This window comes from Mus musculus, chromosome 1, assembly GCF_000001635.26.
Source record: "Mus musculus strain C57BL/6J chromosome 1, GRCm38.p6 C57BL/6J".
Classification (NCBI taxonomy): Eukaryota; Metazoa; Chordata; class Mammalia; order Rodentia; family Muridae; genus Mus; species Mus musculus.
In genome coordinates this window covers 187,892,368-187,920,033 of record NC_000067.6, presented here as the reverse complement: position 1 = coordinate 187,920,033, position 27,666 = coordinate 187,892,368, and the positions used below count along the sequence as shown (strand labels likewise).

Below are 27,666 nucleotides of genomic sequence, written 5' to 3'. Positions count from 1 at the left end.
GATATAGCACGCACGCGCGCGCGCGCGCGCGCGCGCACACACACACACACACACACACACACTCAAAATGACCAAACCAAATCTGCTGCATGCATTTGTACTTGCAAAGGGTCCTTTCCTTTGAAGGGGTGATAAAAGAGGGATAGACACACCGTGCTTTGGTGTGGATGTCTGTATCCCACCCTTTCCCCCATCCCTACCTTCATGTGCAAAGCCAGCCACTCTCTCCTCATCTCATATCCATTTCCTAAGCCAGGTTCCCAACTCTCCTCTCCAAGTCCAGCAAGCATTTGCACACAGCAAAGCACTATACTCACAATTTGAGGGTGTGTAATGCCGTTGTGTATCTAATGGGAAAACTGTTGCTTTCCTTCCTGTTCAAGGCGGCAGTGGCCTCTCAGTGCAGCTGGGGAAACTGGAGAGGAGGAAGTCCTTCCATACCATGCACTGCGTGGGGAGCTCCATTCCCCAGGAACCAGGGTGCTCCCAGACAGCACCGATGGGTGTTTGACACGTGTCTCTGATATCAAAGTCAAACCAAGAGCCATCAAGAGGGCAGATCATCTAAATTCACTGGTGGCAGGAAGCTGTGTTGCCGGACATGTAGAGTCATATCCCACTTAACAGGGAAGATGCTACAGACATGGATTGGAACATACCCACCAGACCCTGGTTCACCTAGTCCAGCAGTTAGCGAAGGTTCCGAGCCCTGGATAACTAGACCACATATGAGCTCTGCAGCCGGAGCGTCTTTTCTTTTGCTGCCTTTTAAAATAAGTGCTGGATGTTTCTTGCTTGGACAAGACCTCTGTTCCATTGCATCAGACACCCAGTAACAGGATAGCTTTAACCACTGTGAGAATCAGAAGCCCAGGCGGGTCACAAGTGAAATGCTCTTGGCTGCCAATTGAGATTGACATGTGCTGTTGTCAGGAACATCACACTGTCCAATTTGGCCAAATTGGCAGGCTCAAGAATAATCCAAGGTACAGTCTGTCAAATGGAGAGCTAAGCAATGAGCCCTTGGGAATGACAGGCAGCTCCATCCCTGTGGGTTAAAACACCTTTGTAATTGGAAATGTTTAAAAGGAGTTTTAGTTCGAGGTATTTGGTTTTGTTTGGACTCCGTTTGTCTTGTGGTAGACCTGTTTTTAAAGCACTTATGTCCAGAATACTACAAAGAGCTCTGCATGGGGCATTTTTAGCAGGAATCCAAGAGTATATAGGGTGGGAAGGAAAGGTGTCAGGAGGTTTCTAGAACTTGCTTGGAAGATCCTAACCTGTAATAGCTAGGCAATAGCTTCTCTTTGAGGCCATCCTTCTGTCCGTCTGCGGGTCTGAGGAGCCTAGATGCTCTAATTGAAAGCCTGTGTACTCAGCAGAACACATCACTCTACTGTTAACCCCAGCTTCCTGCAAGGCTGCCTCCTAACAGCTCTGTCCTCTGCCTGTAGGATGTGCAGGCAAGTGGAACCATCACAGGCACGGAGTGTGAAAGGCCGCAGCCTTTGTCTTCTCCAAGTTCTGTCTGTTTCAGAGGCTAACACGCAGCAATTAGTCTAATTAATGTGAAACAATGAGCTGTGTTACCACTTATCAAATTGATTGTTCCCCTATCAAAACAAAACAGGCTGGCTTTTTGATGTAATTTCAAGAGATGATTTGAAATGTCATGTTACTGCAAGCCAATTACGGTATGACTGGAGTCACGGTCAACAGAATACATAATTAGCATGAGTTTGGGAAGGCTGCTTAGCCCTGGTATGTTAATTAAGCCTCTTTTGTCATAAAACAAAAAAGGTTGCATGGGAGGGTTTGAAATAGGTGAGTTTTTTTTTTTTTTTAATTTACTTTTCTTTGTGCTTATCAACTGGAGGCATGACTGTGCAGAAGAACAGACCGTTTTTAATTCCACTACTACAAATTAATACACAGTAACAAGGTCACCGGTGATGCCCAGGCTGTGGACCATCCACCTCATTCTAGTCCCGCCCCCTGTGTGGTATTGCTCCGGAAGTGAAATGGAGCTGGAGGGATCGAGAGTGTAAGAGACATCAAGATCCTTGAGCTAACCTCTAATCCTCTTCCGGGGGACTCAGGGATTGCACAGCACTCTGTTGGCAGGGGAATTGCATCCAGGTATCATCTTTCTGTTGTTGTCTTAAGAATTGGGGAGAATAAACCTATCATGAGATGATGACTCAGTCTTTACCTCCCTGAGGTACTGAGGGGATGCGTGCCAGCTAACCTGTGGGCTTGGACAGAAAGCTGATCTGTAAAGCCAGGGCTCTGTGGGGAACTCTGTCACTTCGTCTTGGTCTCAACACAGGGTAGGTTCCCTATACTTGATGAAGGAGTGAGTTCCATAGATTTCTTGAACTGCAATGCCTGCTGGGAGATCTCAAGTCAGTAACAGACCAGTAAGAGTCAAGTTCGTAGCCGCCTCGAGCTTTAGATTCTGCTTCATGTTTCAGTATAGTAGGGACTGGCCTGGAGGTTTCTAGCATTTTCTCTGGAGGCTTCCAGTATTTTCTCTGGACCCTTCTAGCTTTCTGGACAATCCTTACTTTTCATTGTCGGTATAAAGGCACATAGGAGGCTCTTTCAAGCTTCCCACCCTTTCTGTGAGAAATGCATGGATATTTTGCCTAGGAATTGTTTTCTGGAGGTTGGCTATGCTTTGGTGTTACACTTATATTGGCGTAGTCCCCAGTAGTCAAAAAGGGGCTTGCGATATGCCTCAGCCAGGACAGTGCTTGCTGCACAAACCCAACAACATGAGTTCAATTCCTGAGACCTACATGGAGGCGGGAAAAGAAAACTGACTCCACAAAAATTGTGCTCTGACTCACACTTCCATATCACAATGCACAAAAAATATGTAGTTTAAAGAGACAGAAAAGTGTTACATGCTGTTGGAAGATCATCAAGTTTAGTCCGGACTTTCTGACCAGTTTTGTTTCTATTTGTCAACATAGTGTTTGTTTGTTTGTCTTAATCTCTGTTCCCAATGTGTATTAATAAAACATTAATGAGTAAGATAACATTGGATGTGTTGTTTTGTTTTGCTTTAATTTGGGGGAATTTTATTTGTTTGTTTGTTTGTTTTCCACAAACAATGGATGTCTAGCTTTGGTCTCAAAGGGAAAGGAGGATTGAAGCAGCGCTCACTACACTAGGTAAGGAAAGATGGTTCCTAGCACCTGCTTTAACTTTCCAGCAGCATCTTTCTGTCCCTTTAGCCAATTAAAAGTCATCATGACCCCTGACTGCAGCGCTCCAAGGAGGGGGAGGGGAAAGAAAACCACAGTGAGTCTGAGCACCCAAGAAGCATGTATGGGGTGGTTAGGTGGCTCAGGAGATCAAGGCGCTTACTGGCAAGACTGACCACTCAGCTTCAATCTCTGGTACCCATGTGGTAGAAAATAGCCAGGTTCTGCAGCTGCCCTCTGACTGCTGTGCACATGTGTGCTGTGGCCCATATATGCCTCCAATAAGTAAATAGGGAGACAGACAGACAGACAGACAGACAGATGGTTGAAAAAGAAGCTTGCCTCATTAAGTACTAATGAAAGCCAACCATCATTCAGTGTTTGTAAGTGCTCAGTACATTATAGCTCTCTTATACTCCAAAAACTACAGAGGCTCTGTAACAGTCAATGGCTAAGTGTATTATCTAGTTAGATAAAAGAGAAATGTACTAAATTCATGCCCGGGCATGCACTAAGTGATGGGAGATGCCTAATTAACAGTCAAAAGTTCACGAGTCTCTAAGTTGCAGGAAGCCTTCGACAGGCGCTGCACCAGCCCTGAGGGACTGAAAGGGGTTTCCTTCCACGGAGGTGCCTTGTTAGTAGAATTTAGAAAGGCTACCAGATAAGCTTCTACGTTTTTGGGTCAGTGCTGCAAAGGGTTTGGAATTCTCAGTGCTTGCTTGAGGTCAGTGAGCCAAAGCTAAAGCGTGACTATGGTGTGAGGGGCCACCACCGGCTATGAGATCCATGTACTCAATAAGGTGAGACAAAGTCCTCATAAAATTGTGTGGATGGAAAACTGGTCTCTGGGAACTAGAGATGTGTGTGAGTTATAGTGAGTAGTTGTAGGTGGATCTCAGAGTTTTGGGTTTTTTTTTGTTTTTTTTTTGTTTTTGTTTTTTTGTTTTTTGTTTTTTTTTTGAGTTTTTTGAGACAGGGTTTTTCGTCCTGGAACTCACTTTGTAGACCAGGCTGGCCTCGAACTCAGAAATCTGCCTGCCTCTGCCTCCCGAGTGCTGGGATTAAAGGCGTGCACCACCACACCCAGCTGGATCTCAGAGTTAAAATCGGGAGATTGTAGCATCCATCTGGGGTGGGGACAATCCATGCTGTGGTCTCCTCTCTGATGTCCTTTTCTCCTAGGTCAGGTCCGATTCTCACCATTGGTTTGTGAAGTGTTTAGTAGCACATCAGATCCTGTTTGTCTTCAGTAGGCACGCATGTGTGCACTCGCATGTGTCTATAGGTATGAAGCCAGAGAGCAATCTCAAGTGTTGTGAGTCTCCTTTGAGGCATGCTCTCACCCTGGCCTGTAGCTCATGAAGCGATAGGATGTCTAGTGAGCCTGAGGGATCGTCTGCCTCTGCCTCTCAGTGCTGGGGTTACAGTACAAGCTACCATGTAGTCTCAGAAAAACTCTGAAAATAAGGAGCAGTGGTGCACGAGGGGAAGAAACACAATCTTAAGAGACACAGGCTGGAAAGCCCCAACTGCAGTTGATATAGACAGAATGGGGTATGCAAAGTACTGCTCAGCAGTGGAGTGCTCTCTCTCTCTCTCTCTCTCTTCCCCATCCCTCTCCCTCCCTCCCTTCTCTATGTATTCCTCTATGATATAAGTATGCTACATGTTTTCTACATAAAACCTGTCTTCATGCATCTTACTGTTTGGTGAATAAAGCCAATTGCATTCTTCCCTTTCATGGTACTGCACACAGGGCATTGCATATGTTATTAAGCTCATAATCTATCCTGAAAGCTTCATGACCAGTCTAAAGGCTTCAACACAATAGATACAATATAAATATCATGGGGCTGCATTTACTACACATGTGCAGGTGCCCCTAGTATCCTCAGGTAATAAAATCAGAGGTGCTTAGTTCCCCTATACAAAACATCATATTTGTGCATAACAGGGGTTTCCAGCCATCCTAATGATGTGACCCTCTAATACAGTCCTTCATGTTGTGGTAACCCACATCCATGAAATTATTTTGTTGCTACTTCATAACTGTAGTTTTGCTTCTGATATGGGTTGTAATGTAAATATCTGATACACATCATATCTAATGTACAGTACGACCCCCTGTGGGGTTGGAACCCGAAGTTGAGTTGGTGTCTATCCATGTATACCCTGCTATTACTCAAACAAATATCCTTTAAATACGAGGCCAGCTCTGTGCATAGTTATTTTGCTGCTGCTGTTTGGGGCTAATGAATGAAGTGGGGGAAACCTCTGCATATGTTCCTGATAGACATCATTTTTACACCAAACCTTTTGTATCTCTGGTTGTTTGAATAGTGATATCCATGGGTACAGAGGGTTGTGTATGTCATATATATATATATATATGTGTGTGTGTGTGTCATATATATATACATATATATGTATACATGTATGTACATATCTATCTCTTTTATATACACAAGTATATAAATATATATCAGCAATAAGTTTTATAAAGTGCCATTTAGCAAAAGACAAATAAAAGATAATCAAGGAAACTGAACTATTACCTCTTTTCCATAAACCTGAATAAAACATATAAGTTTCTTAGGTTTTCTTTAGAGACACACACACAAATAATTTAAAAAGTGGGGGGAAGAGAGAGAAGAAAACAAAGTAATAAAAAAATGAGATACCTGATTCCTCTGTATGTGTGTGTGTGTTGGGGGAACAGGGGAGAAGCCATATTCTACTAAGATTTCTCTTTTAAATCTGAGGCAATGGCTACTCTTGAGGGAAAATGTTTGGTGTGGGAGAAGACGGAACCTATCAAATAAAGTGAGATAATATTAATATTTCATTTAGTACTTATCATCTCTTTATGATGATGAAAAGACATTATTATCACATTTTTTAATTCTAACTCACAAAAGTGGCCAATCTTCCACATTTGTAATGGGCTACAGCACAAGAATCTTAGTTTACACAAAGCTCACACAAACCACTCAATATTTTCAATATCAATGTAATGACTTATGATTTTAGAGAAAAATAACAAGTCTCAAAGAAAATTCCATAGTTACCTCTCACCTGTCCTATTGGTCATTTATGTATGGCTACATTTCTGCAAAAGAAATAAAAAATAAAAAAATAAACTTTCTGCATATTCATTATGAAGAAGACAGACGATAATCAGAAGGAGAGATAGCAAATTTTTTTTTCTTGAGGATAAGACTCTCATTGGTTGAACTGCAGCATCAGCCAGGCAATTTTACCATTAAGTCAGCAGAAGTGAGTTCTTACACGCTACGCCACTTACTAGCGGAGAACACCAGGCAGAGGGAAAAGAACACGCTAGAATAAATTGTGCATTATTTCTGGCATTAGTTAAAGGAACTGAGCATTATAAGAAAAAAAATACAGTACCATTGATTTTTACAGGTGTTTAATACAGATAAGCTGAAAAAAGGGTTTCCATTTTAAGCCCAGCGATGGCTAAAGATGCATTCAAATATGTTCAAAAGCAATCTAAAGTCTTCTAAAATGGTGTTTAAGCTATTCAGGCAAAAATGTAAATAGTTTTTGTCGTAGTACTGGGGAATATAGAACAAAAGCAGGGCCCAGGGTGCTGGCTCTGGCACAGGGCAGGCCACTGTCAAGAAGGGGGTCATTAAAACAGAGGCTCTACTGTTTATCTGCCGCCTGATCACAGGCTACTTAGTAGAAACATTACTACACTGTCCTTAGGAAGGTAGACAGAGTAATTACCCTACGTTGCTCTCAAGAGGAGAAACAAACACCCACCCACCCCACCCCCCAAAAACCAATCCGGCTAAGGAGTCAAGTATATGCTTAAGAAAGGTATTAGACAAGGAACTGAAATCCAGTATTTTAACCTTGTCTGCCTCCAGCTTATTTCTTTAACATAAGAAAGATTAAAAAAATACTAAATTAACATATTTAAGTGTTTTCTAAAGGTCCAGGGGGTCCTGAAACGTTATGGGACACTGGGATGGATCTCTGTGGAAAAGCATATATTAGGTGCATGCTGAGCTCCATGTCCAAAGCGGGAGTCAAAGGCGTCACTAAGGTGATTTCTACATAGTGGCAGAACAGAGCTTTTCTCCTGTCTCAGTAGGGGTGCAGGGCATCTCCTGGAAGTGTTTGTGGTACCACTGTTCTGACAGTGGTCAAGAGAGCAGGGCGCAACAACCACAGAGGCGCAACATCCACAGATGCGAAGAAGGATCGACAGTTCCTGTTTTTTCCTCCTTCTTTATTACAGGCAATTGCCATACACAATGGAACTTTTCTCCCTTAAAAATGTATAGCTGTCCCCTGAGAGGCACTGCCAGAGCCTGACCAATACAGATGTGAATGCACCCAGCCAACCATCAGACTGAGCACTGGCACCCCAATGGAGGAGTTAGGGGAAGGACTGAAGGGGCTGAAGAGGTTTGCAACCCCATAGGAAGAACAACAATATCAACCAACCAGACCCCCCAGAGCTCCCAGGGACTAAACCACCAACCAGAGAGTATACATGGAACGATCCATGGCTCCAGTTGCATACGTAGCAGAGGATGGCCTTATCTGGCATCAATGGGAAGGGACAGCTTGTTGCTGAACATAAGGGAGCACTAGGGCACTGAGAAAGGAGTGGGTGGGTGGGTGGGTGGGTGGGTGTGTGAACACTCTCATAGAAGCAGGGGGAGGGAGAGGGGATAGGGGCTTTGTAGAGGGGAAACTGGGAATGGGGATAACATTTGATATGTAAATAAATAAAATAAACAATTTTTTTAAAAAAGAAAAAAAAATGAACGGTGATAACTCTAGCGCAAACATAATCACCAAACCACACAGCACACAGGTCTCATTCGTTGTGGATGGAACCTACAGTTTCCTACATGTGGAGCAAGTATTCCACCACTGAGCTCCAGCCCCAGCCCTCCTCTTCTTCTTTTATTAATCATTTTATTCATTTATATTTCAAATGATATCTCCCTTCCTAATTACCCCTCCACAAAGCCCCTATCACCTTCCCTCTCCCTTCCTGCCTCTATGAGGGTGCTCCTCCACCCACTCACCCATTCCTACCTTACCTCTCTAGCATCCCCTCACACTGGGGCATCAAGCTTCCAGAGGACCAAGGACCCCACCTCTCATTGATGTCATATATGGCCGTCCTCTGCTATATATGTATCTATCCCTCCGTGTATACTCTTTGGTTGGGGGTTTAGTCTTTGGAAGCTCTGGGTGGTCTGGTTAGTTGATATTGTTCTTCCCATCGGGTTTCAATGTCCTTCAGCTCCTTCAGCTCTTCCCCTAGCTCTTCTATTGGGGTCCTGATGGTTGGCTGTGAGTATCTGCATCTGTATTAGTCATGTGCTGGTAGAACCTCTCAGGGAACAGCCATATCAGGCTCCTGTCAGCAAGCGCTTCTTGGTAAAGCTCTCCCACCAGCTCTCCTCCGTGACCTTGACGGGACATCATCAACTCTTTCCAATATCTCAGGGGACCTCATTCCTACTGATGTCACAGCTCGTGTCCTTACACAAACAAACAAGAGGGATCACAATTACCCCAAGCCTCCCTAGTCCAGACTGACCAGCATAAAGTTAGTGCCCGTTTTCTACGCTGAACAGCTTCAAGGGAAGGGCTGACTACATAAAAATAGAAAGAACTCTACAGGCAAGAACATCACCTTTATAATAAACACCAGGACAATTACAGAACATCGTGTTAACTAAGACAAAATAGAGCACCCAGCTGAATGGCTCACCACAGAGATGCACAAGCTGGCAGAGTGACCAGATCTCAGCTGGAGGGGTTTATGGACGGCGCCTAGTCACTAAAGGATCCCGTGAGCGGTGGTAGCTGACTCATGCACTGGAGATGCTGGGAGAGAAACCCCATGACTCACATAGCTTTGCCTGTTAAGCACATGACTCAGTCAGACAAGAGCCGGAACAGGAGATCAGCGGCCATGCCAAGCCTGTTGAGTGACACTTGTGGACACACCAAGGCTCAGCTGTGGGTGTCTCAGAATTTTCATACATAGGAGGTCTTCTAATGCCTTGTGTTATCAAGAACAGTAAATTACTAATAATTTAGGATTTTAGATACGTTTGTAATTGCAGGCCAGGGATCCGAGTCACCTCAGGATAGGTGAAAATATGTATTACATAATTGTAATGAATATTGATTTTTATTCTGACATAGACGAGGATGTGAGATCACAGGCTATAAACTTTGAAGCCTGGAAATTGAGGCTTCACTTCTTACCTGACTCAGCAGCATTTGCTCAGTCATTTGACTGCCCCAACCTTTAGGTAGCTCATCTGTGAGAAAAGAAAAGAAAGAGCAAAACCTGCCTGTCTTCAGCTTGCTAGAGACGTGAGATGCTCAGGCAGGTAGAGTTGAATGACAGTGTCCACCTGTGCTTCCGAACTACAAGGACACCTGTGGCACATTCTTTAGTTTTAGATGTAATGTGTGCTGTATAGAGGAGAAATTATTTAGTAAATTCATGTTATCTTCTTTGTGTGTTATGTGGTATGTTTTGTGTGTGTGTGTGTGTGTGTGTGTGTGTGTGTGTGTGAAATGTGTATGCATGTTCACATGAGTGAGGTACATGTGTGTGGCCATGTATGATGATGTAGAGGTCAGAGACTGATATGAGGTACCATCCTCAGTCATTCTCCATTTTCAACTAGAGCTCAGCTTGTACTCAGCTGCCTTATGGAGCAGCTTAGCCTGGGGATGCCCTAGCTCTACCCCCACACACTAGGATTATGGGAGCCCTCCATTTCCAAGGAGCACGTATGTGGGTTCTTAGCTCCTTCCACTGGGACAGCAAGCACTGCACTGCTAATTCAGCTCCCCGGCTTTCACGCTCACATTCTTGGGAAAGTACTCCGATTGCCCCTGTGAGTTTCAGGAATAGGTCTCCCTTGCATTAACTGGTGTTTATTAATGTGTTATGAACCTCTGCCGTGGCATCTGATTCACAATAAAGAGATTACGCATACTAATTTGTCATTTATTTTCCGATGCGTGCTTCCCTGCCTGCAGCGCCACTAATGTCTCAGGAGCACCTCAACCCAATTACTTCCCATTTTGCATTACCACCTAAATGTGCTAATGTGCCCAAAGGCTTCGTGAGTGTGCGCACGTGCGCGCGCACACACACACAAACACACACACACTCAGATCCTGACATAACTATGACAACATTGCTGTCAACTTCTGAGAAGTAATGCTCCCGCCCCCTGGACCACTGAACCATATCTAACAACCAACCAACTTAACAGGCTGAGCCCTGGACAAGAACAGCCAACTTGTGTTTATTTAGTATTTTTTTGGGGGGGGGTTGAATGGAAATTCCATCTGCAGAATAAAGTTCAGAATATAGAAGAAGTTGAAATACATAATGCCTACAAGCATAAACTGTTTTGTTTGTTTATTGAGAGAATTGTGTGTATGTAAATCATTTGATAACTGGCAAATCCAACTCTTTTTCCCAGTTGATAACTAGTCATTTAGACTAGTTAATACCCGGGTATTAACTTGCAAATGTATTTATGAGTGTTGATCTCACACATGATACACAACCCAGACATAGCCCATACCATTTGATGCTGCCTGATACACAGAGTTTTAACCTTTCTATGTTTTGCCACTTACTTCAGTCTTTCACTTAGAAGATGTGTTTTTCTCTAGAATTATTTCCAGCTTCTAGAATTATTCTAGAAGCTTCTATGTCTTTGCAGAAGACTGTAGAGGGCTTTCACCACTGTGAACAGTAAAATACATAAATAAATAAATAAATAAATAAATCCTGCCATATTTCGGCTCAGGCTCAAAGTTCATTTAAATGTCTACATCAAGTATAATCGTATCTTTTTTTATTACATATTTTCTTTATTTACATTTCAAATGCTATCCCGAAAGTTCCCTATACCCTCTCCCCCACCCCCCGCCCTGCTCCCCTTAAACATTCCAAAATCACCAAGCACACAAAACACAGATTTTGAAAAGTCCAATAGCGTTCTTAGTGCAGCGATCATGAGAGATGGTTCTCTGTTTCATTTATCATCAGCACAATGAGCGTGAGATGTATCAGGTCAGGTTGATCTGGGTGAGGCTGTGCCTTCCCACTGTTAGCCTAGAATAGGAATGTGAAGGGCCTGCAGGCAGAGCACCTTAGGTTAGTAGTGTAAAAGCATGAAGCTGGGGAAGACGAATTCTATTCTTGGCTAAGTGGTCTTGCGCTGAGCTGGTGACCTACTCCCCCAGTCTCTTCTCTTATAAAGTCAAAAGTGCTGCACATACAGAGGCGGAGCATGCAGAGGTTGATCGCTATGCAGCAGGCAAGAGCTAAGAGCCTTACATGTTTAGTCTTTCAAAGAGCATTTTTTATTACTCTCCTGACTTTACAAATTGGGGAATAAGATACAGAGAAGTGAGGGTCTAGCCTGAGGTCACAGGAGCTGGTTGCCTAGCCTGAGCTTTAAGCCAGTCCAGCCTTCTGTCTATCTAGCACATGGGCTTCAGAGCTTGGTATTTTGGAGTAGGGCCTTGAGAAAGAGGAGACACTACATTCCTAACCACCCAAAGAATTTCAGAAGATTAGCTCTCTTGGGGTCTGTGCCACCTGCCTACTCGGGAACAGGACCCCCCCAGCTCAAGCCTCAGCCCCGCCCAGGCTCACAGGGTCCCAAGCCACTACAAGCTGCCTAGCAGAACAGCAGGGCTTTCTCTGCCAGAGCAACCTGAGACTTTGGAGTTGGGTTCAGCACAGCTGGTGGCAGAAGGCTCAGATTTCAGCTGAGCTGATCACAATGGAGAAAGGCTGTCACAGGACCGTGGGGAAGCACATGCTCTCAGATGGATTTTTGTAGCATCAGTGTGTGGACTATTTAAAACTTCCCTCTCCAGTTCTGAAATGCCTTCTTAGTGGCAAAGTTCATCTAGGGGTCTACGGGCTACATGCTGTTTGGTTTCTCTGTTGTTTGTTTGTTTGTTTGTTTGTTTTGTTTTTGCTTATTTTGGAGCTGACTTGGAGAAATCAACTTGCAAAGAAATATATTTAAAATGCCCGTGATTGCGAACAGTGCGCGCGTGGACTGGCACACTTGCAGACAGTAAAGCTGCAGCAATTCTGCCCAAACAAAAAGCAAACTTGAGCACTTGAACTTGACCAATGCAGATGGTCAAGGGGGAGGGGGGAGCTTGGTGGGCATGGGAGGGCTCCTTCATGACTAAGCTTGTTAGCGAGTTCTAGGCCAACTGAGGCTGTGACAAATAACAAAACATGGACTGTGCCTGAAGAACAGAGCTAGATGTTGACTTACAAACAGCACACACATGTACACATGTATTCACAGAAACACATACCGTGTTTACACACACACACACACACACACACACACACACACACAGAGAGAGAGAGAGAGAGAGAGAGAGAGAGAGAGAGGTGCTCACACACATACACCCAGCACACCCAGTCACAGTTCTAAAATGTACCCTCCCCATATCATCTGTATTTGTATAAAAGAAGCATGACTTTAAAATTCTGCACATTCAAGGATGCTCAGAATGGGGGTCGCTTAGCAGCAGTGTTACTTCTAATTGTAGATTTAATAAGATGACGTTGGAGCAGAATGGAGAATTTGTATGGTAACACTTCTTTCTGTTAGCTTAATTTAAGCACCCTATAATGCACACTATTTTCAAAATAACATGCTGCACATAATAAATACATACAACTTTTATTTGTTGTGAGAAAGAAAGAAAGGAAGAAAGAAAGAAAGGAAGAAAGAAAGAGAGAGAGAGATAAGGAAGGAAGGAAGGAGAGAGAGAGAAGGAAGGAAAGAAGGAAGGAAGGAAGGAAGGAAGGAAGGAAGGAAGGAGGGAGGGAGGGAGGGAGGGGGAGAGAGAGAGAGAGAGAGAGAGAGAGAGAGAGAGAGAGAGAGAGAGCTATCCATCTTCGCCAATCAGGACTTGGGTTTGCAAGGAATGGAGAATACTGGCTTCTGTGTTTAGGTCTAAAAGTGAGTAAGTAATAAACCAGAATGTAGCACGCTTACAGGAAGGCTCTCGGAATTTACTTGCCAATCTGACACACCCCACTCTCCTGAAATCCCAGACTTTTGCTCTGCAACTTGTGGATCAATATTTGTGAATGTGAGGGGCCTAAGTTACACCAGGTGGAGTTCAGCGTCTGCTAACACACAAGTGGAGGGAAGAAAGATGCCTTCCATGACTCTGGCGTGGTTTTGAAAACCTTTCTTTATTAGAAACCCCTAACAGACGCTGAAGATTTGCTCAAAAAAATTAAAAAAAACTATCTTCCCAAAGAAGTCACTCTAGTGACATGAGACACCTACATAGGACTATTATTTTATGATTTAGAGAAAATATTTCTTGGTCTTTTTACATCTAGATATTCTCTTTACAAACTATTGCACTTTCTGGCTCAAAAATAATAATAAACGTGAGCAGTTTTATAGGAGAGTATAAATTTTTTCATAGGAAAATGTAATTTATTGTAATTAATGAGAAACTAAAACCAAACAAAACCAGGGCTTTGTGAGTCGATGCAGACCATACTCTAAGAGAGAAAATACTTTGGGGACAACTGGTCCTAGACAGACATCAAGAAAGGTGCCTGGAACTTTCCAGTGTCCCTCAAGGTTATGCAAAGACGCTGGGAAACTGACTCCTTCCAACAGATTTTTAAAAAGGCTTTAAGATACAAATGAACCAAGTTCAATCCGTTTCAATCCATGGTCTTAAAAGTGTCTTCTGATAGAACTGCCAATGTATCTCGTGAGTCTGGAAGGAAGGAGTGACTGACAGCGTTCTGCAAAGTGAATTAGGAACACGCTGCCTTCATGGACTCCCGTGACATAATAAAGCTGGAAATGATTAAGAGGCAGCCCATCTTCCTAAAATGTAAAATGGGTTTATAGGTCCTTCTAATAACAACTTTTACTCGAACCTTACATAAATAGGCTTAGAGGATACAAATATTATGTGGGCCGAGCGGACACTCCCAGGTTCCTAATCACACCGGGGGATTACTCGGTAGAACAGTGGCATCTCATTCCTATTGGGCCAGGGATTACGGCAAAGAAACATCTAATATTCCATTTTTTAATTTCATGCATTTTTTATTTACCTTTAATGATGCTGTATATATTCATCATCCTGAAATATTAAAACAGTATGAAAAAAGTAATAAATTGGTAGAAAATTTAGGGAATAAGAATGCAACCGCACGCAAATCATACACTATCAAGTGCTTGATACACATTTAAAATTACTGCCGACCACGGCAAAGCCAAATTCCGAGCAGGTTTCCGAAGCATAAAGTCACAATAAGAAGCTCAGCAGAACAGACTGAAATAATAGAATATTCATCCCTCTAATCCGTGTGCAATTCTTTAGGGCTTTTTTTTTTTTAAACAATGCATATGAGGTCTGACTGTATTCAGGATTTAAATAACTTGTCTGTGCCTTCCCTGGTTCCTCTGTACTTTTATTTTTTAAAAAAACACGTACATACAGTTAACATGTCTCCACCACAGCTCTGACAATGTCCGGGTCAGCAAACTTCTTTATACCTCAGATGAAGCAGCAGCTTTTTAAAACAAGGCAAATGTTAATTTACATTTACTTCTCTCTCTTCAAACCCCTGGAGACAGCTATCTGGGAAGAAGGGAAGCTGTCTCCCTTCAGGAAGGAAATGAAGCAATGGCTTGTCATTGTATTACCAATTAATAGGTTGATATTGCAAGAGGCCGTTGCACTGGCACGCTGGATATGGGCATGACAGTTGCCACCTTCTCTGGCAGAGAGTGCAGCTGCTTACAAGTCCTTACCCAATGTTGTCACAAGGAAGAGAAAGCTACCAAGCAGTGAGCAACGAACTTGGCATTCTGGGACATCAGACACCCAGATCATCAACATATTTCCATCTGCCTTGCTCTTCTGGTCTCTCTTCTGATTGACAGGAGCCAGCTGCAAGCTATCCTCCAACTGGTGTGATGTTTTAAAATATCTTCTACCGCTTTGTATATTAGGATTATTTTCCTTAATGAAGTTTCTCTTTTTTAAAATCTGTCCGTACGTGTGTCTGTGTTCATGTTCGTGTCTGTGTGTCCGTGTGTCCGTGTGTCCGTGTGTGTCCGTGTGTCCGTGTGTGTCCATGTGTGTCCGTGTGTGTCCGTGTGTGTGTCCGTGTGTGTGTGTGTGTGTGTGTGTGTGTGTGTGTTAAGCAAAGGGTTCCTCTGAGTGCTTTTTAGAGTCAAAAGACAATTTCTGGTACCTGCTCTCGACTTCTGCCTTATGTGAGACAGGCTTTCTTGTTCACTGCTGTGTAGGGCCAGTTTGCCAGTGGCCTTCTGAGGACTCTCCTGTCTATGTGCCCCATCTTACCACACGAGCACAGGAATTATATAGGTACTATCACGTCTGAGTGTAGGTGAGTCCTGAGGTTCCAAACCAGGTCTTCACGTTTGGGAAGCAAACACTTTACCTACGGAGCCATCTCTCTATCAGTGCCATATCTCACCAACAAGGAAAATCAGCAAATCAGAGCATGCATGCCTGCCTGCCTGCCATTCTTCCAAGTCTCCTTCTTTCAGAAGCTTCCTCTTGCAGCCACCTGAAAGAATTTGTCCCAGCTGATGCCAATGATGAAAAATTTTCTGATGTCTGGGCTTACATTCTGCATAGTCCTTTGTCTTACCAGCAAAATCCCTGCAGAGGAAAGCCTAGGTAATCTTTCCCAGACTCTTATTTCTGGTAGTACCCATCACAGTCTGGCACCTAGTGGGTCTTTAGCCTGGCACCTAGTGGGTCTTCAGTCTGGCACCTAGTAGGTCTTCAGTAGCTCTTCTGCAATTTCGTTGTTGAATTGATAGAAACTAGTTTTGCTACATGGTTCTGTTTCTGCCACGTTATACTCAGCTTACTGTTCAAATGAGCCCAGTCCAACTCTGGACAAAAGGCGTAACTGTGAGTAACCTTAAACGGAGGGGTGATGCCTTTTCAGAACACAAACTGTACAGACCCAATGACCACCTCAAACGCCGATACCAGTGAAGAACACAGTGCACAACTCGAGACAGGGAAAACACAGATACGGTCAGAACACAAACAATACATTAAGAGGAAAAATTCCCACTGTTGCCAAGAAATAGAGTGGTTGTCACAAATGAAAGGGGTGCAGTGGAGGAAAAGAGGAAGGAGGATGTCACCCACTTGGAGAATGGAGGAGGACCTCCAGGGAGGGATGCCTTAGTTCCAGGGGAGTGGATAGAAATCCTTACAAGACAGAATGGAGATGCATTTGCATGAGAAGAAAAGCTTCATTTCACAACACAATTCTTAAAAACACTGTGCCATGCTGACATTCATGCTAAGTGCCCAGCCCTACACTAGACCTCTTCCTTACCCACATCTCAGGATCATTTTAGGAGAGGACACAGAATGTTCGAGTCTGAGGCTGGGAAGAGTGGTAGCAAATGATGTCCTCTGAACAGGGCATGGCAGAGGACTCAGAAACTCACAGTAGCTGCGGCCACCACCAGCACAAGTTGAGTGGTCCAATACTTTTTCTTGGATGAGGCCCCACCACTCCCTGAGCAGCGGCCGGCAGTTAACGGTTGTTGGGGGAGGAGGAGGTAATTTTCTTCAGTGGTGTGGGCATTGGTGAGTGAGAATTATCCAGAAAATACCTTCACCCTGCTCCTGCAGGCAGCCCTAGTGGAGCTTAGTGGGTCATTGGGAGAAGGACATGGAAGCAGGAGAGGGTCTTGTTGGTCCAGAGGTGGGAAAGAAGCCCAAAAGAGGAATGAGGATTGAATATTATTAAATTCATTATATATATATATGATATATATATATATAAGACTAGCTTCAAATCACAGTGAACATACATACACACATACACATACATACATATATACATACATACATACATACATACATACATACATACATAAATTTGCTCCTGAATGTTTGAAGTGTATTTTTTTCACTTCCCTTTGAAAATATGGAGACATTTCAGGGTGGTAACAATATTCAAAATACGCAATAGCGGCAGGAAGAGAGAAAATAATGTCCTGAACGCTGGTGTACACTATAGGCAAAACAAAAGTAAACGCCTGGTTATATCTCCTCCACCTTCTGTCTAAGCAAACCACCTCCAGTTAGGATCACAGCGCTTCTTATCTCCAATATATTATCTTTTCTTTTCATGTCAAATTATCCTGCTGGTAAGCCTTTTGACTCTAGGCATTCATTCAAGAATTCAGGAGTGTTCTCAAGTTCTTGTGTGAACCAAGATGTGTCAAGGGAGAGCAGGTGGTTCTGCTGCCGAGAGATTCTCTGCTGAGTACCCAGCATTTGGGTAAAGCCTCTTAAACACAGTGGGCTGCCTTGCAATTGGCCACCAAAGCGTGCTAGGGTTAATAAATTACTTGATATTTAAGACTGTTGACAAGAGGTCAGAGGTGTCACCCAGGAAGGGCCAAAGAGAGCGGTAAACCTCTGCTAATGTTTAGATTCCATACTTAGCTCCCACAGCATTCTTGAAGGCCAGTTGGCCCTTTCTGCTGAAGGCTCTCCTTCCCTCTTCTGCTCTCTCATGGCTCCACATGCTTTGCCATGTGAGCTGGAAGTAGCTGACTAAGATAACTTTGAAAATACGTCCAAGTCACAGAGTGAGGTTTCCAGAGCCTGGATTATTTTGCAGATTCAGCTGTGTGTGTGTGTGTGTGTGTGTGTGTGTGTGTGTCATTCACATAAGTGCCCAAGCGAATACGGATGCAGTAGAATGATATCACCCCTGGATGGCCCGACAAAGATGCTCCTGGCAACTGCCATCCCTCTTGTTTGCCTAGCCTGCCTCTCAACACAGATGTGTGGCTCATTTTCCCTGGCAAATTCCTCTTCATCCAGTCCTTAACTCCATCTTTTTGTTGGAAGTTGTTCTTTTCTGGGACTTTCTATTTTGCTGGGAAACATTGTACATGTTTTATGCTTTCAACCAAAATTGTTATGGTCCTTTCTGAGGAACAGTCAAGTGTCAAAGACTCTTTAGGATTCAACCTAAAACATTAAGTTGACTATTCACTCAGTCTCACAGTGGTGTTTTGTTGTAGGTGAGTGTAACCTCAATATTGCTAGCACGGTGCAAGCGACAGTGCACCCAGACCATAGATGTCAGAGTCCAGGCGGCAATCTCTGTGTTCTTCTATCCTGTCCATCCATGATTATATTCCATAGGATGAGCAAGAAAAGGGGTTAGGTCTTCATCGTCCACACCCTTGTCTTTCAACTGTCTGGAAACCGGCACAGAGCCCTCAATGTCTTCAGGGAGGCCTTTGCAACTCTACCTGTAAAACTGAGGAAGTTTATTACTGGGGAGGAGTGGGGGTGGCGGCTGCTCTTTGAAGATAGCAGAATGTGATGTTGAATTTCAACCTATGTATATAAACATACGATGGCTAGCCTATGCATCAATGAACAACTGTGCCCAAGCTGAAAGTAAATAGCAGACCACGACCAAACCTCCTGAAAACGGTACTGTTCTTGCATGGATTTTCCTTATGAGTTTCAGCACGCTCGGTGTAGATTAGGAAGCATGTGAAATAATTATCACACACTAAAAAATCGTAACACAACTGCCAATGGAATGGCCATCAACAAGAGAGTGACATCGAAAAGTGGTACTGAAGTGGTCACAGACACACTCCTCAGCAGAATAGTCACAGCTGGGTTAATGAAAACAGCCTCAGAGTGGGGAATCCACACTTGCCAGCCCTGCCCCTGAGCAGAGCCGAGCTGCTGCATGCACTAGCACACACCTGTTGTTTAGCGGAGCCAGCAGGTGTGCAGAAGGTTTATCTCCAAGTCATCAAGGATTTCTCTGCTCCTTAGACTGGGGCTGCCCCCGGGTGTCAGGTTCTCCTGTTTGTTTATATAAACGGGCCACTGGCTGTTGAAACAGTTCACAGCACTTAACTAAAGTAAGCAAAGCTCTTGAACTTTATAAATACCCAACAAGAGAAGCCATTGACGAGCAGGGTACTATTTGGCAAATCTCAGAAACTTATAGGACCGCCCAGATTTACAAAGAAGTCACACACCTGGATGCTTGTCTCGGTTCTGTCTCCACAAAGAAGCTGCTGCCCTGATTGGAGATGCGGTGTGTGCTGTAATCCCACCCCACTCATCATTTGCTGCCTCTAGTTTCAGTTGAGGCTGAAGATGAGTTGAACTCAAGGAGAGAAGTTAAGGGTTTAACTGGTATGTGAGTCTTCTGGGTTCCCAATGTCTTCTCTCATGGCCAGGAATGACAGAGAGAAAGCTGGGAGAAGAGACTTGCCTGGACTCCAGGGGCCTGGATACCAGTTCACGCATTTTCTGAAACAATGCGTCACAGTCACAAACTCTCTTCCAGCCCCATGTATCTGATCTAAAAGGAGGGATCACGATGGCAAGATCTCAACTCTAACAAACCCAGCATTCTCCTATTTACTATAGTCACATTGCAAAACTCGGCTTGTCCGAGTGGCTGGAGAAAGAACCCCCTGATGATTTGGGGACCTGTGAGCTCTGCCTTGGGGTGAAGTTGGTTGAGTGGAACACAACTCCTTTCATTTTGCTTGGAAAGCCACAATCTTGCTGTACATGCTGAAGTGATATGGCTTTGACTTAGTGCCAGCAGGAAAACCCAAAAGAAAACTCATTCACTTGAGGAAATTTTAAATCTTATGACTTATTTCTAAGTTTTCTTTCAAGGCCAAACATGGGCTGAACTCTTTCTCTTCCTTATTTACAGGTTTTCTTATTGACCTATTGTTTGCCTCCTCTTCCTGAGGCACAGGGCCACTGCTGGGTTTGGGGATTAGGAGCGTGGTCACAAACTGTCTTTGCCAGACTTGAGAACTTAGTGTAGGGAGTTTTGAGACACTTGTACTTTGTAATAGCCACTGGCCTATGGTTTCATAATGTAGGTTCCCTAAGCATCAAAATAATATTTACATTGTTGCCATGGACATCCGGATTACCTCCCATTACAATTAACAAGTAAACAAGTCTGTTTCCTATGTGCTCTGTAAAACAGGAATGGCTGGAAATCCGCAGGACCCGGGAACAGGTTTCTCACCAGCAAAATGTTCCTTGTTTATATTCCTTCTGCCCTAACCACATGTACAGATGGGTACAAGTTAAATGCCATTCTTTCTCAAATATTCCCCAAGGCTGTGCTAAGACTAGTGACTAATGCTTTGGGCAAATCCTTTGTCGGGAGCTTTTTGTGTTTTAAGGACTCTTGTTTTGTTTTGTTTTGAAAGCCTAGACCTGAGAGAGTGGGAACTACCAAAAAAATAAACTGCAGTCTTGGGCACTGATCCTGCAGGGAATCACTTTACAAATTCTTCCATATCCTAAGTTATAATTGGGTTTTAATGCATAAAATGGCTGAGCAATTTAAATGTTTAGAAAAGAAAACAGTCTCTCCTGGAGTTTATGAAGTGGTAAGCCCATTTGATAGGATGATTAACTGTGATTCCTATGTTCAAACACTGGTATGATTTGCACAGAGGGATTGCAGAAGACAGAGGCCCATGGGCCAAAGTCCCTTCCAATTATGGTGGACCGGAAGCACATATTTCTCTGAGACCCGATGGGATGAACAAGCTAAGAAGCACAGTGAAGGGGCATTTACCTGACTGACCTTCTAAATGAGAGCTACAAACTCCCTCTCCGTCTGCTGATGCTCTTCCTTAGACAGGAACCAAGCACTCCGTGAGAAGGGCAGTGGTCTTCAGAAAACACCACAGAGCCACAAGGCCTGCCTGGCTTTGGTTTCTTGGTCATCTTCTTGCTTGAAACTAGAACCTCCCCATGTCCTGGCCATGTACAGTAAAGAGCATGAAGGGAAAAGACAGATTCTCTTCCACCCTCCGAAGGAGGAATGCAGGAGGTGCAGATGTTGCTAGCCTCACAGCAACATCTGAAAGCCTCAGACTGGGGACAACCCTTCTTGCCATTCAAGGCAAGGTGTGAATGGAACTGTCACTGGCCTGAGCCACAGAAGGGTAAGATTTGAGATGTAACTTTACCAAACATTATTTATACATTTGAATATTGCCAGAAGGTTCTCCAAAAAAAAAAAAAAAAAAAAAAACCTCAGTAACAAAATGTAATCATGTATTTGTGTGCATGTATGTGTGCTTGGATGTGTGTGTAGGTACATGTTTGTTTATGTGTGTGTTAGATGCATGTGCAGCTACATGTGTGTATGTGCATATATGTATGCTTGTAGAAAACAGAGAATTCACAACCTTGTGGTTCATTTCTCAGACACCATCCACATATTTTTGAGACAGGGTCTCTTGGTGGTCTGAAATGTATCACATAAATTAAGTTGGCTGGCCAGTGAATCGCATGCTGTTTTACCAAGCTAGGGCTTAGATGCCACGGCCACCATGCCCAGCTTATTTTTACAAGACCAAGACACAGGTACTCAAGCTTCCTAGGCAAGCGTTTCTTCTTAGGCAAGCGTTTCACCAGCTGAGCTGTCCCCTCCACCCAACACATATGTACTTAATTTTTAGTGAGAAAACATTAAATGGTAGAAAACAACATCTATGCTGATTGCACAAGCAAACACACCGGAAGAAGTTGTGCGATGCGGAGCACCATCACAGGGAACTGAGAACTTGGGATTTGTTAAAGATATCTCTCTCCTCAGATAAGAGGAGGGGAGACACCCAGAAAAGCCAAGGTGGCCACACTGGAAGTTGACTGAAGCGGAAGAGGGGAAAGTGCTTGTGATAATTGATGTTTAACACCATTCAGGGAGGAAGTCCAATGGTAGTTAGATGGACATCTTGGCACTGTAAGTCAATTATGGTTGCTTATACTCTCCAGACCTTGGTAGGTTGAGAGGGGCCTCAGGTCACATGATTCCACATCAGCATCTTGGTGTGGGCCTTCTAGAAGCATTGGGAAAGGGCATCTTAAGTCCACCACTACTGGAAAGTTGATTGCAGGAAATGAGACTTCCATCTCTTACCAAATTTAAACTAAATCAATGTGCTCATCTTTGTCTCCTGCCGCAAATGTTCTCAACTAATATAGTCAATCTGTTGTCAGAGTCTAAGAATCTCTCAGTGTTGGTTTTGCAACATCTAGGTAGGAGAATAAGCTCCTACTCAAGCGGATTGTTCATTTCTTACTAACCAAACCAGGGGAGCAGGAGGCAAGGCCAGGGCATGTAGAGTTCACCAGAATATCGCTACTGAGTTTGAAAAGTGTTCAAGGTAAGTCCAAATGATAAAGGGCTCAAGTCACCATGACCCAAGCAACTTATTTAAAGGAATATATGATATATATATATATATATATATATATATATATATATATATATATATATATATATATATCAGAAAGAGAGAGACATACAGACGGCATGCAATCAGTGTGTCAATGAACACTGCTGATGGAACCAATCTAATGTGTATTCTTATCTGGCTAGGTAAACACCTGGCATGATGAAACGCAGTATCAAATGCACGGCGTGGAATAAAGGGAGCTGCGCACCTACCGACCTTGTGTTTCATGTGCTAGATGTGAGATCTGGGCTTGCCAGCCATATCTAACAGCACAGTTTACAACCTGCCTCAGAAGTCAGGAGAGGCGATAAGCCAGGGTTAGTGACAAGTGTGCCATTGTGTTGTGGAGGACTGCTGGCTATCATGTGAGTTTCTTTTATAAATAAACCTTTCCCAATTTCATCGTGTACTCTACTAATAAGTCTCTGGGGTCAAGATTACTGATCCCATTGAAGAGATAAAGCAACTCAAACAGAAGGTCAGGGCATTTATCACTATGAGTCCACGAGTCTTTCTCCTAACTCTAAAGCTGTACTTGACTAACTTTAAACTTATACTTCATAACTAGATGGCAATATTATCACTTCTGGGTTGGGGTTCAGAAGGGAATTTGAAATTGTTGCTTCTTGCCTTCCTATCCTTTGGTTTGTCTTTTGAGCCCCGTTGGCATGCCTATGGGAAGTTGTCTTGATTATTACTGGATGCAGGAGAGCCCAGCCCATTGTGGGCCTAAGTGTAAGAGAGCTCTAGCTAAGCATGAGATTGAGAGCAAGCTAGAAAGCACTATTCTTCCATGATTTCTGTTTTAAGCTTCTGCCCGGACATCCCCCATGATGGACTGTGACCTGGAAGCCTAAGCCAATAAACCATTTCCTCACTAACTTTCTTTTGGTCAGGGCGTTTCTCATAGCAACCAAATGAAACAAGGACATTCCCAACAATTAGTCAATCAAGTGACCTTCCAGATCTACTGTGGGACTTTTATGAGGCTGCCTAGACCTTTTCTTTCCCAACTACATTAGAAGTTGATGGGGGGCGGGGGTAATTCATTACTCAACAGATACTGACACTCAAGCACTGCTTGCTTCAAAACTGCACAGAAATACAGCTCAGGTCTTCAGATTATCATCCAAGAAGTCTTAGAGTGATTGTTTATGCTTATGATCGGCAGCAGCGTTCTATGTGAACGTGACTACTGTTAGTTTTCATTTCCTTCCACGGGTCTCCCATGCATGTACCTTAACACACTATGTTAAAACTTCTTGGTGACTGACTGATCTGGTTTTGGCAGGGTTTAAAGCATAAAAAGAAGGTTTTAGAGAAATATCATTATTCTCCTGTGGTTTTAGAACTTCCTTACAACTGTCTGAAGTTCTGACGAAATACGTCATGGCTCTCTTGTGTTTTCTTCTGATTCCTGGAATCTGACAAGTGCCATGAAGAAGCTACCATAATCCCTGCTCTGCCCCTCATTGACTGCATGGTCTCAGACCATAACCTCTGGACTCTGACTCCTATAAAATGGGAATCATGAAATCATGTCCACCACCCTGCAGCCAAGCACAGTTTCTTACAATTGACCCATCCTCCATAACTATCCTTCTCAACACACATATAGCCTATTTCCTGTAGGATATTTGATATCCAGCTGTGTGTGTTGTGTGTGCATGCTCATGTTGTGCCTGTGCCTGTGTGTGGGTGCACGTGTACTCACTTGGAGGCCAGAGGTCACTTTTGTACTTCTTCTTAGATTACCTTTTATCTTACTCCCTGAGACAGGGCCCCTCACTGAAACTGGAGCTCACTACTGACTATATTGGCTGGGCAGGCAGCAAGCTTTGGGGTCTGTCTCTGGCTGCCCATTCCTGGGGTTATAGGCACACAGCACCATGCCTTGCTTTTGTGGGCTGGGGATCTGGGCTCAGGTCCTCACACTTGGATGGTAGGTGCTTTACAGACTAAGCCATCTACCCAGCCCTGATCTTTAGCCAGGATTAAACTGATGTTCCCTGTGTTTCATCTCACAGATAGGTTTAATATGAGAGCATCGAAAGGTGTATAACAGACTACAGGGCAGCAAGCAGGGTGTGCCTTGTCAGTCACAGGCAGTCTGCACCTGCCAGACCTGTGTCCCCAACTACAATATCCAAAAGCCAAAGGAGATGAGGAAGAGAGGGCTCATTCCCAACAGAACCAAAGACCTGTGAAGGTGGATTAGGATTGGGGTTGAAAAGGGAAGAAATTCCTATGCTGGAAACAGAGGAAAACAAGGGAAAAATTAGGAAAGCTTGCATTTCCTTCACATTTCCAACACGTATTATTAGGGCCCACATCTGATTTTCTACTTTCTCCTTATTTGTCAGTCTCTGCTTAAAACACAAATAACTATTTCCTGCATAAAACTAGCAGTGGCTGAACATCATCTTTCCTGCCCATGACAAGGTGAGATTGTAGACAGGGACAATTCCTGTAGGGAGGGGCCTTTGCCTGATGCCAGCAACACTCAAGGGCACTCTTGCTAGGTTAAAATGAATATAATTGTGACACTTGACAACAGTCCTGATTATACATAATGTGTATAAACATATATCACTAACATGCACACACACACACACACACACACACACACACTTCAAATTTAGAAATGAAAAGGAAATAGTCATGCTGAAAATACTTGAAGTATTTATAGACTATATAGGTTTTTTTTAAAAGATTTATATATTTCTCTTTATGAGGGTTTTGGCTAAATAGTTGTAAGTATGTGAGTGCCTGCTGCCCATGGAGATTGGAAAAGGGCATTGACCACCTGGAAATAGAGTTCAAGATGGTGGGCAATAAACCTGGGTACTCTGCATGAGTAACAAGTGTTCCTAACTACTGAGCTACAAGGAAAATCAAAATCATGTTATCAGAGCATGCACACACATGCATGTGAAAGCATGTACACACACAGGGATAAGGAGATCCTTTCCTTACATTCCCTGCATTGCTTATAATACGTACATGTCTCTACTATGAGGACAAATTTCTACCACAATGCATTAAACCAAAAAGCATGGCTGGCCCTAAAACTTCAGATTTATTTTTAATTTTTATTTTTCATGCTTAGTAGAGAGTTGAAAGCAAAAGCTGAACTTGAAAGTCTCCTCTCACTGGCAGTTCGCCTTGTGCCCTGTCTCCTTCACTCCCTGCCAGCCTGCTCTACTGTATTGATAATGGTTGATTGATACATATCTCAGTGAGCATCTGTCAACCCATTGGTGCCCCACTGTCCCATGGTTAGGGATGAGCATACAGCATTAAACATCAGCCTGTGGAACCTCTGCAAAGACGGAGCTCAGGGCTCATGAAAGCAAATGAAACAGAGGCACACAGGTACATGCTTAAGTGGTGTCTATTTTATTATTTGTTTTAGAAGATTAAGCTGTCTCAGTAAATAAAAATCATTTATTAGAATGGCCGTGGAATTCAAGAGAAAACCAATAAGTCTCTTTGCTCTGTGACCCTGTGAAGTTTATTCTTTTTCTACAACCAGGACCATGACTTTAAAAGTACCCCTTAAACACACACACACACACACACACACACATATACACACACACATACACACACATACAACACACACACACATACACACACACATACACACACATACAACACACACACACATACACACACACATACACACACACACACACACACACACACACATATACACACACACATACACACACACATACACATACACACACATACAACACACACACACATACACACACATACACACACACATATACACACACACATACAACACACACACACATACACACACACATACACACACATACAACACACACACACATACACACACATACACACACACATATACACACACACATACAACACACATACACATACACACACACATACACACACATACTACACACACACATACAACACACATACACACACATACACACACACACACACACACACACACCAGCTCTTACCACTGTAGAGTGTGTGTGAATTGATACTCTCTGGGACGGTTTGCATGGGAAAGGTGTTCACAAGCTAATGTGTTTGAACAGATGATGGCCAGCCAGCAAAGCCAGCCTTGAGCTAGGATGGAATCGCTGCCTCTATTTCTTGGTCCATGGAAGCCTCACTGTACGTGACAATGGCCACCATGGGTGGGACCCCAGGGATCCCTGACAAAGATGCTGCCCCCAACATGAAACCATGAGCATATAAGTTCTGCTTGAGCTAAATAGCTCCTGTCAGACATTTTTGTCCCCATGACAAGACCAGTATCCAATATAACCAGAGTTAGCTCTAATGATTGAAGGGTAAAGCCAGTGTTAGTCTTACATGCTCCCATATTATCACAAGCCTCTGGGTAGCCATCAAGATAAATTGTCTGTGATAATTTTTCACTGTGATTCCTTAAAACCATCACGTGAGTCACTGCTACTATTCCTATTTTGCAGGTGGGAATGACAAGGCCACAGGAGTGAGTGATATGTTTCAGATGCCTGGAACTGAAACAAGGCAGCCACTCCGACCAAGCTCACTCCAACAGCTGTGCTATTACACTCCTCCTCATTATCTTCTTGCCTTAAGACAGGATATGTAGAATTCAGTTGTGCCATGGAGGCGAGCCCTTCATGGAGAAGCTGAAGGATCAGAACATGTCTGAAGAAATCATGCTTTCCAGATGAGGTATCAGCATGTCAAGACGAAGACATTAGCATGTCAATACAAAGGTGCATGAATGTGTGTGTCTGTGTGTCTCTGTGTGTGTCTGTGTGTCTGTGAGTCTGTGTGTCTGTGTGTGTACGAGAATGCACTCACACAGAGAGAGAGAGAGAGCGAGAAGAGAGAGAATTTATCTGCATCTTCTGCAACTTTGAACACAGCCCTTCGATGTATTCATTGAAAGGTGTCATTAGGGCTGGGCTCACTTCGCGTGTTACCAATTCACGGGCAGATTAGAAGGCGCATTAATAACAGAGTTAATATGAAGTGCTGAGGCCTCCACAATCAGA

At 43.5% G+C, this 27,666-nt stretch overlaps 1 protein-coding gene across 11 annotated transcripts in view, besides 1 other annotated feature; it reads right to left on the bottom strand.

The window, feature by feature from the left end:
* Esrrg (estrogen-related receptor gamma) overlaps positions 1-27,666 on the bottom strand; it is a 606,376-nt gene that overhangs the window by 294,852 nt on the left and 283,858 nt on the right. The window lies entirely within an intron of this gene.
* Positions 10,978-12,505: an enhancer, noted in NCBI's record as "VISTA enhancer mm111". NCBI's record gives its function as "enhancer in: cranial nerve[5/9]" and the evidence as "EXISTENCE:transgenic organism evidence [ECO:0001131][PMID:17130149]".